The following is a 14,778-nucleotide window of genomic DNA, read 5'->3' as shown; positions in this document are numbered from 1 at the left end:
CTGAAATGGAAAATCTCTTTTAAGGAATAACATACATTTAAGGTAAGAGTAACTCAAATTATAACTGCTTTTATACAATTTAATGCATTTAATTAAGAAACAACATACCATTATTTTTATATGACAGTCCTAAGGAACCATCCTTGAATTAAATCCACACTACTAAGAAATATTAAAAATCACTGAGAATTTAAACTCATTTAAAATATGAGGTAAAAATATTATACAGTATTCTAAGTGAAATTTCAGATGGTTATACGAAGCCAAGCAAGGTCGTGAATTATATTTTGATAACATTCAATGGTGTTTTTCCTCCAGAGCCGCATGATGCAATTCGTATGGTAAATGATTGGAATAAAATACCTGATTAACTATCCCTTAAACGGTCCATTCCAAATCAAAAAAGAATCACTCCATTAAATTTTAGTAATAATTCGCAGTAATATACGTAATCAAATTCCACATATGCAGTCGAAATAACAGAGGCTGAAATGTCCATTTCGGGATTAAAGAAGGTAGTTTCGAAGAATTTGCAGTTTCATAATGGTACCCATGATTCACATCTTTATCGGTTGATTCACATCTTTATCGGTTGATTCACATCTTTATCGGTTGATAATGGTGTTGATTCACATCAACACCAATATTGTACCTTTTATACCTTTCCAAAATTACGGCTATGTGCAGTATGAGCGACATAAACGCTTACAGGTCCCATCAACTTTCTATACGCGCAGTCTTAAGTTTTTACTCAGAGATCTCATATGTAATAAAATAAATCCGAAACTCTTTAAGTTTCTTTTCTTTATGATGCTATTTGCTCTTATTAAGACAACGCTTAAACACTTCTTGTGTCATTCACAGTTAGTCAATAAACTGAGCAATTCAGAAGGTCACAGCTTACATGATCACGGATAATTTATGCGATGTCAAGGAATACTTCTCTAATAGTATTATAAATATAAAGCTTTTATAAATTTCTAAATTCCTTATAAATGCTGATCAGAAAATATGGTCACTTGCGATGACTCTTATAATATATGAAATGAATTCTCCTTTTTTAAAAAAAGAAATTACTAAAGCTATAGCAAAAACTGTTGGAATGAAGAAAATCTTAATCTTGAAAGATTATATATTTATATTTACAAATAAATATGTTCAGTATACACATACAATCATGAAGCCTGCTTTAGCGACCAAGAATCGAACGTTTTAAGCCACTTCAGGCGTTCAAAAAGCGGGTAGTGGGCTTGCACTGTGAGTTGAAATTCAGAGCGGAATGTGAATACACAGTCTGTTGAAGAACGGATACCTAACCATTCTGCCAACCAGGGTACCCCTTCCATTCTATAAGTTTATGTAGCTCAGTAGCATTGGACGATGGTTCATATTCCGTGTAAGACGCATAGAATCATGGCTTTGCAGATGAATGAGAGTTAACAGCTCTCATGATGGGTATTAGATTTTTTTCGCTTCCGAAAACTTGGATTTTTAATCCCTCCTTGAGCATGCATGCATCAGTTTGACATACAAAAACATATATTTAGATATGGGTCTGTAATTACAGATTATTACTATTATCCTCATTTATGTATTGCAATAATAAAGGAAATGTAGTATAGGATATATAGCAAATGTAGCAAAAAAATAAAATAAATAAAACAGTATATAACCACTATTTGCCTAAATAACAGTAAGAGTTTTGCGAATTATGTTATCAGTCAAGTTGTTGCGTGTAGGCCTGGGGATAGTGTACTACCCATTCCTTAGGGAAGTATGCGCTTGATTTAGACGGTTGCATCTTTCTTTTCCCAAAGACAAATATCGGGATGGTGTCTAATACATGGGCTAAGCAACATTGGATGTGGTACATTGAAGCTTGACAGATTCCATTAACGTAAGCCTTGTAGATAATGCAGAATGTTTTATGGTCTATGGCATGCAACAGCATTTCAGGTTTAATGCAGCACAGCTAATGAGTCCATGGTAAAACATTTGAAAAGCAATAGTAAATTTAATTATGTATTTTTCAGTGACTCATCGCCTAAATTGAATGCGTGTTTCTCAGACATGTGAACAATATTGCACCTCGGTTTCTCGGTTGTGTCATTCTTCCCAAGTTAAATAGTTTAGATTCCATCATATGAAACATTACGCAGAACAGTAAGGAACACTGTTCATAAAGCCGCAGCAACTATGACCATCAAAACCCATCGTTTGAATTATTTTTCACATGGACCTTCTTCAAATACATTGGTTTCTGCAAATTAATGGACAGAGAAAAAATCATGAGAATTCAAAACCTGTATTGTGAATTTTATGCATTTCGGTGAAAAACAGACTGATGTGAGATAAGAAAGGAACACCATAAATAAATAGTTTAATTTGGTAACAACTGGGCAAAAGAAAATTGTCTAAAAACAGGAGGTTAAAATGAAGATATCAAAGTATCCTAATAAATAATATGGTCACCCATCACAACAATACAGCGTTCACAACGACGTTTCGTTACTGTTTATAACGGTCCCTCTGATGGTAATAATAATCATTACTGCTGCAAAGTTCTCTTTGCAGGAGCGATGATCCCAGGCATGCTCAATAGGATTATGGCCAGAAGACCTGAGTGACAGTCCGTACGACGGTCTCTTCTTGAAGATATTGGTCCATGAGCTTCCTTCTACGAGAAGGAACATTATCGTATCGTAGAATTGGTGTTTCCTCTGTCGCATCCCCTCATACGGAGGGAATATAGGCTTCAAGACCTCATCATAAGTAACAGTATTCATCGTTTCGCTAGAAAGTACATATAAATTGGTGTGTTCAACAAAAGAGAGGCCTCTGCAAATCATTACACTATCTGCAGCATAACTGCCCCTTTCACGGATATTAGAGGGATGATGAGTTCCTGGTTCTTTCTAGATCAGACTACGATTGGTATCGCGATTTTGGTATACAAGACTCGATTTGTTCTACAAATCGGGTCTTGTCTGTATAACACTAAACCCCCAATTACTCTTGGGTCCAATTGACATGGATAGGGCTATGGAGACTACCGGTCTCCTAGACCACCATAATGGAGTCTTCTGTGCACATTAGAAACAGATACCAATAATCCTGCAACCGACGCGAGGTCAGATCGTAGCTGATTCAATGTAGCACCCCTGTTTCGGTGCGCAGATAATTAGAGATATCGGAAACCCGTTGCGGTTGTAGCTTGTGTCCTTCCTTCACTGTATTTCCGGGATGCTTTTGTTGCTGTTGGAGTTGGTTTTCCACAAACTGTGATCTATGGATCAACTCACACACAATCATCTAGCTACCTCCGCCTCACTTTGGCAGGCCTCGATTATTACGATGACTCGACTCCTGAATAAATGGATTAAATGATATCTTACAGACAAGAAATTTGCTATAATGAAATGTCGTGTTCTCATTCCAGGCCTAAAATTGAGAAGCGCTCCACAATGCCTGATTTTATGCCGTGGCTTATTTGCATTTCCCGCTCACAACAACGCTCATTTGTACACAATAATGAGACTTAGTGTTACTTTTTAAACAAAGTACCTGATCGTCATATGTTCTTCTCCTTCCCCCCCCCCGAATTATTGTGATTTTTCTCTTTGTTCCTTAATTTATAAACTAGTGTAGTTACGTCCACCCTTACCTTTGAAGGGTGGATCTATATTTCCTACAAGCTGCTGAAATAACGTTTCTTAGAGGTCGTGTTAGAAGCTCATTTTGTTTTGCATTAGATAATCGCATGCTAGTATGGGATCTATTTATCATTCTTCACATATTCTGCCATCAGCATATTATTTGCCAACTTTTCTTTGGTGTTAAGGGTCTCGCATACATATCAGATAGGGAATAATAACTATCATATCTTCTAAATGAAGTAGTTATTCTTTTGCTTAATTATCTTAATGTACCATTCAGAAGATTGCACTATTATTCGTTTTCTTTCCATTGTATAGAGACTGTCATCATGATGGATACTTTGATAGATTAATAAGTTTTTCGCATGACTGCTTTGCGGGAGAGACTAATAGTACAGGAAGAAGAATGCACCGCCTTTCGTAGTCACTTATAATGTTTAACGGTTTAGAAATACTATTTACCAATATAGATAAACTCATTTGGAAGCCCAGCTGTTGCTCCTGAAAACGAAGCAAACTATGCTATGTGTTCAGAGGGTTTATTATTGTTAAACCTGTACTATACTCCCTTTACGTAATAGGCTCAAACTGCCCTTTCTAAAAGCCAGAAAACATAGCTTTTTAGAAGCCTATTGCAATGACAGGGAAGTGAATACTACTGCTTAGTTTGATATGTGTCAAAGCGAGAGATCGTGGCTGATTAATTTGTTTTGCATGTGAAAAAAAAGTAGAAAATATTCCAGAATAAACTATCTTAATTATACATTTCTTTTGGATCATTTTTTTATAAGCATATTTATACTAACACTGTTCTGTTCCTTGAATGACAGGGATCCAAGAGGGAATTGTTTCAGAATGGAAATAGTCTCCTCACTCTAAAAGGTAGAAAAGGGAAATATATGATCACTCTGATAAACATATGTTGAATACGTAATACATATAAAATTGAATAAATACTTTTTAGAAATTTATATTAATTTAAGAAATGAATATCGGAACGTATTTAGCGAACTTATGCCTTAAAAAGTCAAACAATTATTATTATTATTGGAATAGCCACGCAAATGGTTTAAACAACAAACTCCGAACAATAAGTGGCAAACTCTACAGGTTAAAAGACATTGTTCACACACGCCTAAAAACACTAATATACAAAGCACTATGCCAAAATACAATACGAATCGCTATAACATCGTATGCATTCTGTGCACACTGAAAACTAAACAGATTAATATCGTTACAGTATAAAATGATAAAACCGATCTTCTGGGAACGAAGAGACAATATCGGCTTTATATAGACTGCAATGTCTGAACACAAACTACTAACAGCAAAACATTTATGTCACTATGCAGCTTTGCTAAAACATTATTTCGATGCCAACTACAGGACAGTCAGAAATACATACCGTATAACAAGACCTGAGACAACTAATTATATCACATATAAATATAATAATCACTACGGAAAGGCCACTCGAAGCTTCTACATTCCAGACATGTTAAATAAGGAACCTTACAAACAACAGCCTGAAAAGAGTCTTAAGGGCATAATATGAACGAGAAATACGCACGTACAGAAAAACGGATTATTGAAACGTTTTTTTTTTTTTTGATGTTTTCCATTCTTCTTTCCACAAGTTTAGGCTTGATTCTTCTTCAAGTGTTTTTATAGTAGATTTAGAGCATTTTTGGTAACTTATTTCTAGCCATTGGTTCTATCAGCTTCATTAGCTAGCTGATCCGATCTCTCGTTTCCTGCTATCCCAATATCCGTGTTCACCGAACAGAACTTGATTTTCCATCCTTCTAGAGCGAGATTCTAACCAGATTTCTTGTCTGTTCTATTAACACCATATGGTTGCTGTTGTTGTTTTTAATTCCATCTATAGTGCTTCTACTGTCACTGTAAATTGTTGCAGTCCTATTGAAGAGAGGTATTGAGCTCTATTTCCGGAGATATGTAAGGGAATGAACTACAGCAAGTTGATCTGCTTGGTTTTGGGAACAGATAGGATGCAGTCTAGAGCAGCGTTCTTGTATAATGGACTCCTTGTACAATGAAAGAACAACCGCTGTTCCCTTCGGTTTTGCTTCCGTCTGTGTATATATGGAATTATTCACTTTCAGAGTTTCCTTCTCCTCAATATATGTTCTTTTTGCTGGATGAGGTTATCTATAATGAAGCGGTCTTTTGTAGCAATTTGGATCGATGTAATTTTCGTTATATCTTCCGGAAGTGACTTCATATATAAGAGAGAATTCTTGTATTTCCAGGCAGATTGGTGTTAGAGCTACAATAACGCAAGATGCCTCGAACGATATTGTCCTGTATCCTTTAATAATAGATATGGCTATAAGATGTTGAACTCTGTTTAGCTTGTGTCGGTTTCTCTTTGGTTTTAGTGCATGTTTCCAGGCAGGTGCAGTAAAAGATATCAATGGTAATATAGTTCCGGTATGCATTGTTTTCAGCGTTCGTTGACCTAATCACAACTTAATCCTTGCCGACCTAACTAGAAGGTTTACTATTTGTAAGCTTTGTTTTTTCTGCAACATATGAGATGCGCTTATTGAAGGGAATTTTTTCATCTATTATTACTCCTAGGTATCAGCTCACTGGCTACCTCGAGAACTTCCCTATTTAGGAACACCATTAGAGGGTGTTTTGATTTTTTATGTGATCTATGTAGCACTTTAGACTTGGTGCTATTAAAGGTAACTTTTTTCTCGCGTTCCCACTCTGCAGTTTTAAAGACTTCTTCGTTAGTCATTACTTCTAACTGTAAGCCGTCGCTTTCCAGAATCATTATCATCGCATCATCGGCGAAAGCTGTGACTTTTGTTTCGGAAGTGAAAGGAAGTCTTACTAGCGAGTCGTGCTGGATGTTTCAGAAACCTTGTGGGCAGCCTCGTTTGACTTCTTTCGTTACAGCTGTGTTTTTTAATGTCATCGTTGCTCTTCTACCTGTAAAATAATTTTTTGTAAGGAAGAATCGTTTTTTTAAGAATTTTAATTGATTATGGCTGTCCACTACACAGCATCGAAAGCTCCTAGTCCATTGAGTGAGTCAGTAGTACGTTTTTTTTTTTATTTTTGTTGTAGACCGTCTTATGTGAATTCTTTAATCTACATAATTGCGTCTACCGTGCTTGACTGAGGTCTAAATGCATGTTAATTGCTGCTTAATAGGTTTCTTGAGTGTACAAAGTGCATTATTCGGTTAATCAGAAGTTTTCCCACCAGCAACGTTTATGAAGCTGACTGGCCTATATTTGTTAATTTCGTCAGATGTTTCTTCTCCTGGTTTGATTATGGATATAATTTTAGAGCGTTTCCATACTAAAGGAAATCGCCCTCTTTTTTGGCATTCGCTGTAAACTATTGTTATGAATATGGGGAATTCGACAAACGCTCTTATGAGTATATCGCTGGTTATTCCGTCTTCTCCTGGAGATTTTAGTGGATCCACTGATAATACTGACTCCATTTCATTAGGTATAAATAAGTCGTCTTTAGAAGTATCTTTATCTGTGTTCGTTCTTTTTATGTAAATGTTTTGAATTTTTTCATCTTGATTCGTCGTTATTAGGAATAAACTTGTTTATCATAATCAGCTGCAGTTCAGATAACATAGGTAACATATAGATAACAATCAGAATCATTTTTGGTGTTGCTTTACTCTTGCTTGCTGCTAATTTATATATACAATTCCAAGAATTCGATACGGTTGAAATAGTACCGAGTGTTTTTCCATGTTTTCGAGTTTGTAATTTTGGACTGATAGGTGTATTTGGCTTTATAGTAGTTCTGTCTTAAATCTTAAATTCTTAAACACGTTATCTTAGGACTGATAGTTTGTCAGTCCACCATGGTACTGATTTTCTTCCATCGATGATCGATGCATAGCTTCTTGGTTGTTCTGAGTGTTTCGTCGCTAAATTTTTTCAGACCTGATGAAAGCGCAGAAGCAAGGAAGTTTATATGGGCCTGTGTTGATACCCAAATGGCTAAGTTCTTGTCAAAGCTGAGCTGTTGTTCGCTGATCCCAATAAAGTGATGCTCTGAGATTAGATATGAAAATTATTTCTAACGCTTTTACAAATATCTCTAGATTGGTTTTATTGGTGAACTACCTGATGTTAATGCGATGGTTTGTGTTGTGTATTCTTGATAAAGTTTTGTTACTGATGATGATGAAACTTAATATACAATGATTAGAACAGCTTTTCGTTTCCTCGCATCTCCATTCCGAAAAACGGGGTAAAATAGCGTTGTTTGCTATTGTCAGATCAATGAAGCTGCTTCCTTTGGTATTTTCAAATAAGGAGTATTACAGTCGTCGTTTAGTATGTGTAGGGAATTTGATGCTAAGAACTCTTCCAAATTTTTACTCCTATTGTTTGTGCTCTGGTTTAGCCACAAAACCGAATGGGCATTACTGGCTATTCCAAGAATTAGGCCGTGATTGATGGTAAAATCCACGATGTTGCTCACTTTTTCGAAGTTGTATTTTATGTCAGTGCAATAGTCTAGACACATACTCGCAGCAAAAGTTTCAATTACGCGGTACATAATTTTGATAAGTACGGAATCCTCCTTGCTGTACTGAGAAATTAATATTGCCTCGACTTTAGGGTTCACCAAGAGTATTGCAGCTCCTTTCTTTCTGATCCTTTGGAAAATATTTTATAATTAATTAGAAACTCATATATTTTGTTGTTCGTGTTGTAAGATTCTTGAATTAATGCTTGTCCTATATTTGTTCTGTTAATGAATTCTGTTAAGTTATTTACAGTCTTGATAGAGCGTTGGAAGTTTATTTGTTGGGATGTCAGGGAAGTAGTGCTGTTTCTGCTAACTTTATTATTGCTTTCCGTGATCTATGTTTTGAATTTTCAGCTGTCTTTAGTGGTTATATATCGGGCAGTCTTTGCTTAGTGCCATGTTTTTGCAGTCGTTTTTAGTTTTGTTATGATTTTGGCAATTTATGCAGTTCATTTCTGGCTTATTTCGTTGGCGCTCGCTGAATGTTCTTTAGAGCAGAATGGACAGGTGGTTTTTTCCCCTGCTGCCTCGTGTATGATGGTGTAATTTATTGTAGTTAAAGCACGTCAGAACGCTAACGTTGTCTGTGGAATGGCAAATTTTCCACAACATTCTAACACCGGAAATAAGCAGTTTGGTCCTCACCGTTAGGTCGACTTCAATAATTAAGTTTCTCTTTGCTCATTTTTTTTTCGTTTGTCATTATGAATTTCTGTGTCATACTTGTGACACAGAAATTCATATGCAGAACGAAGACCACTGAAGAGGTCTTCGTTCTGCATACAGACTGAGTCAATTGCATTCTTCATATCATATTTCACTGGGAATATCACCTATTCAATGTTGGTCTTTTCTTTGGATTCAATTAGCAGTTCTCCGTTACTTTTCTTTCTTGTGATTCCGATTTTGATTTTTTTTGGGGGGGTCTATATTTTCTTTTTTTATAATTTTGGTTTCTTCGCAGTTTAGTTGAGCTAACTGTTTAACTACTAATTTTTCGCAAGGATTGTTTTCTGATTCGCCTTTGTTTTTAGGATTGTCTTTAACGATTTGCGAGTATAGCTGAGGAGGATGAGCTAAGATAGCCTGTTCCTGTTTGTTTATAGTAAACCATAGTTCTCTTGATAGTTTTGTTTCATTTTTTATTTTATTGAATATTCGTTTTATTGAATACGTTCGCTCACTGAAGTTAGTGCGTCCTTTTTTAAAATCATTTACTGATTTTAAATTATTTTAAAATAGCTTACTTCGGCAAAGTTATGCAGCAAATCGAAGGCTTTTTCGAACTTTAATTCTTCCAGTGCCGATATCTTAATGTTACTCAAGGTTGTATTACTGTAACTCTCCTATTGAACTGCTAAGTTTACTAATGTAGAAATTTCAAGAAAATGCACTTGACAGTTTTGCTGCTTGTTTCTAAAAGTGATGCTTCCATTGAATTAAACTTCAGGAGTTTGTTTCTTGTGAACTTTGTAACTCCTAGTGGCAGCAGCGGGGAGGGGTGCTGTCCTTCCTATAGCAGCTAATCCTGTTATGAGTGGGAAGTTGTTTTTAAGGGTAGCTGAACAACATATAGAGTCTGAGCAGCAGTATTCGGTCCATAAAGAATAAAATTAATAGTCCATAAAATCCACAGAATAAAATTCACTCATACGCGCTTAAAGCTATGAAATATGGAGTAAATTACACACTGTTAGAAAGAGCAATGTGCATCGGCACTAAATACACCCAGCTTTCCTGTTTGATGCTGCACAAAAACAAGGTAAATAGAGGAGTGATCAGAGACACCTCCGTTCACGCGCGAGCCTACTCGTTTTCGTACGCGCGTGTGTGTGTGTGTGTGTGTGTGCGTGTGCGTGTGCGTGCGTACGTGCGTGCGTGTGTGTGTGTGTGTGTGCGTGTGCGTGTGCGTGTGCGTGCGTACGTACGTACGTACGTGTGTGTGTGTGTGTGTGTGTGTGTGTGTGTGTGTGTGTGTGTGTGTGTGTGTGTGTGTGTGTGTGTGTGTGTGTGTGTGTGTGTGTGTGTGTGTGTGTGTGTGTGTGTGTGTGTGAACCATAATTTGGAACATGGTGGTAAGTCTTATGGTTAAAGATATATAACTTTGTGTTCTCTTTGCGGGCAGTTTGCAGGCTGAAAAGTTCCAAAGTTTACGAATGGACGCAGTATTAACCTGGTTAACTTACTTTCATTCAGAAACTCTAATAAAGGTTATTCGGGTCGTAGACAACGTTCGAACACAGGTTCGATATTCGTTTATGAAAAGGAAATCAAAGGAACTTTACTCGAATTTTGGAAGATTATTCCATGAAACTATTCTTACGAAAACATTTTTCTTAATGCTTTACACACATCTTTCAGTACAATCTGGCTTCATGTGATACCATATTTTAAATACTTTCAGCGATGAAGAATGCTATTTCGCCATGCATTTGCGACTATTTTCCTTAATGTTTGGGAGAGAATTCACTCAATTCAAGATTCTTGTAAAAATAGTCACAGACTGTTGGTCATAGCGAGGTTAACGATTTACATAGAATTCAGGTTCAGGTTGGCAATTACAGAGAAGACGAAGCCTCCATAGCATTCAATAAGCATCAACGATCCCCTTTAGTTGGAACGCAAAGAAGATTTATGAAAATTTTCAACCGAAAATCAGCTGCAGATTTATACGAAGCCGGCAGGACTTATGTAATCGGAAGCATGTATTTTTACGGTCGCAAAACATTCGCTTCTAACTTTTAGAGGCATACCAAAACTGGCCTTATAGTCTTATCTACTTCTTAGCTAACTCAAAATAATAACTATAACGCAATACGCCCTCGGTGACAATACGTTTCTACGTCTAGAACAAAGAAATATAGTGAACATTTTTAATTACATTTGGCAAATCCTGGTAAATTTGGTAAAATTAAATTATGGTAAATCAGTTAGGTTGCATGTGCTATACTAAATGATGTTCCTTATATCTCATTCATAACTAGTTTCCTTCAGTTGGAAAGAGTTGGTTTAAAGTCCCGTCTTAAGTAAAGGAACAAGTATAAGCTATTTTCAACTAAACATTAGCTGGGAGGAAGCGATGCGTAATTTGTTCTCCTCATTCCGAGAGGTGACGGGAAAAAATCGAAAAGACGGTTGTGTTTGTATCCCATTTCCGCAAACTCCATTCACACAAACTGTTTGTAAATACGAGAATAACAGGAGAAAATAGATGGTGGTAGCAGTATTCCCAAAAGATTTAACCATAAATTGTTGGAATACGTCCTAATCGAATCATTACTAGCTGACTAATGCAAAACAGTAAACTGTGCTACACAATTAGCTTATATTGTAGAAAGAGAAATCTAAAAATAATTCTATGATCGTCTCATATTTAAACTTACCTCATCTAACAGTTTCCTTGAATACACAGCAAGCCACATCATCACCAGATAAGACCAGATGCAAAACGTCCCAAATTTAGCCCTGAATACAAACGGTTTTTCTCCATCAAACACAAAAAAACCGCACACGCAACAGACAGCAGTGTTTCCAAAAAACAAAAGAAAAACAAGAACAGCAAAACAATCGTTCACATCTTTAGCAAGAGTACAACATCTTAAGTAAAGTAAGCGCATCTCTTCTATTTTCTGAATATTCACGAAACATGAATTCTCAAACTGCATTTTTCTTAATATATAATTTACTGAATTCAGTGAATATCTGCTAAAAGACAAGAAATAACAAGTGACACTGAAAACCGTTGTAGGTATGATGAATACAAATGAATCCACTATGGTAGATATCATAATACTAAGTATTCTTTCTGCATCTCCATGTTGCGAATAATTGAAAAACTTTACCCCTTTGCTTTTTCGAGAAAATAGATTTCTCGAAATATGGAAAACAAACGCTACCAAGTGAATTAGGATGGTTGTTCCGATGACGGATCTTATGGTGAATGATTTTGTTCCCTTCGCTTTCAGTCCTATTTCAAGTTCATGACACTGATTTGCGAGGATCAGAATTCGCTTTTGGATTGCACAAATCAAGAAGCGTAAGAGTAAAATCAGAATCGCCTGATATACCCGCAATATAATCATCACATAGCGTTGCTTTTCATCCATCTTCGCCTTCTCAATCCATAAATTGTATGCTTCACTTAAAGTAAACACTACAATTACAGTAGATATTAACAAACTCCAAATAGTTTTAATAGGGAATTTATGGGAGCAAATACCTTCTCTTGATGAAAAATGATCGTTCAAAATGCAGGTGCCACTCAAAGTGTAAATGAATGAATTCAAACGAAGTCCTCTGTAAAAGTTGCTTTGTTTGGGATGCATATTTGATCATAGGAAAGAAAAGACAATTGTGCTATTGCGAAGTTACTGGACTCTTTCAGTGAAGTAAACCGAATACATCTAGTCACGAAGAGACCTGTCGTGTACACGCGATATTTCTAATCGATAATACTAAAAAAAAAGTGGCACTCCTCGATAATGAACCCTTCCACCCATGTGGTAATATATTTCAAGGTATTTGTAACTAATGCAATATGTAATAAACATTTTCTTTTCCGCATGCATACATACCCGTTCTTTATCTGCAGAATAAATTATTATTACATCTAATTATAACTCTGAAACATTTTCCCGAAAATATGAAAGATTTATAGGCATGAAACGCATCAAGAGTCTCAAAGTTGCATCCACTACAGTAGGTGTGTGTGACCCTAGCAACAGATAGGTACATTTTGCACAACAGTAACTTACTAGATTCCTCTTTCAAATAACGAACCTAACTACTATTCGTTTATGTACTCTAGCCAGATTATCTATTTTACGGAATGAAAAATCGGTTTCCTACATGGAAAATCCTATCACCTTCATATAAGGTTTTCTAACTTAATTTCTTCTGATTGGCCCTTGTCAAGATTTTGCACTTCCTAGACGGATGAGTGCAAATCTTTGTAACCATGACACAAAAGGAAAAAGTATTACGTTTTATCATTTATTGAATTCCTGATCCGTGCTTGTCCTTCCTATATTCATTCACCTACAATCCTGGAGAGACTTTAAATTCACCATCTGAAGTCCAAATGTTTTATTTATCATTGATGTAAATGGATAGTGATGGCAAGTTATTGAATTGCTAGACACGATGACATTCACTTCATCCTCAAAGTGGCACAACGAATACTTCCCTTTCAAATTATTTGTCTTTGTTTATACAAGTAAAATTATATCGACAGCGTGGTACTTTCATGTGCTGTGATTTAATATCAACATCGGTTTGAGGCGTATTTATTCTACACATGGATTTTAATTGGTAATTAATATATTTCTTTTCCCATATCTCATTGTTACCGAAAGAACATATACGTTGACCTTAATGGAACAGTTTAAATTCTAAAATATATAGTGCATTAAGGCGAATAGCTGCGGAGATGTTATAATACCTATATTTATGAACTACCTCTTGATAACTTTATTTGTCACCTTTTATCTCTTGGTGAATATGATAAGATGAACAGAAAGTTATGGATTCTTAGAAATTCATAAAAAAAACGAAAGGATAAACTAAAAATGGTCTTCAAAGAATAAAATGAATAGAGTGAATATCTGAAAAATGTCTGCAATAATTAATCCTCTTCTATACCACTAATATCCACTTATATACAGTAATAAGTCTGAGATAACGGGAGATTACTCGGTGAAAACATATTATGCCCTTCTCACCGTGCAACTCTCAGTTAAAGAGGACCAGAGTAAATCACTGATAAAGGCTGATAGGTTACAACATGGAAGAACACACGTGATTTGAAGATGCTCTCCGTATGAAAATTGTTCACATGTTGTCACAATAAATTGCTACATGATTTAACTAGCTGCGGAGATGCTATAATACCTATTTTTTGAACTACTTCTTGATAACTTTATTTGTCACCTTTTATTTCTTAGTGAATATGATAATTTGGACTTCATTGTTACAAAATCTGGTCAGTTATCATTAAATTTCCTGAGGCTATTTTAATGCGGCCCTCTCAGAAACGCGAGTTTTTCATCCAACAATCAGGCAAACCATCTCATGTTAAAATTATGTGTACGAAATCCAATGATACTTAAATGCAATTAAGGTAGGTTTTTCTTCTGTTTTCTTCTGCTATCAAGACTTTTTATGTGAAGGTGAGTTAGTTGGGCTCACACGGCGGTTTTCCAATCATACTGATGCAATATGTTGATAGATTGGAAACCGTGTGAGACCAACTAACTCACCTTCACATAAAAAAGCCTTGATAAAAGGTCGTCATTTAAGACGGGATTAGAACCCAGGTCTTTCTAAACAAAGGCATCCTCAAAACGAACTGAGCTCCTGAGGTTCCATTTTTTGAAAACAAAATTGATGTAATTTTTTATCTATTACTTATTATCTATTAATTTTTTTATTTATTGTAATTAAAATAAATTAAATCTTTATCTTAACACAGAACGCAGTTCATAAGATCTCATAATAATACTGATTCAGTAATATAGAGTAATTATCTGACACGTTTCAAAAATAGGCCACGGATGATCTTTCTTATTAATATATA

The sequence above is a fragment of the Typopeltis vanoorti genome, chromosome 16 (assembly GCF_054136105.1).
Source record: "Typopeltis vanoorti isolate ZY-2024b chromosome 16, IOZ_Tvanoo_1.0, whole genome shotgun sequence".
In the NCBI taxonomy this organism is placed as follows: domain Eukaryota; kingdom Metazoa; phylum Arthropoda; class Arachnida; order Uropygi; family Thelyphonidae; genus Typopeltis; species Typopeltis vanoorti.
The sequence above is the reverse complement of the archived record's forward strand: the minus strand, read 5'-3'. Positions refer to the sequence as shown.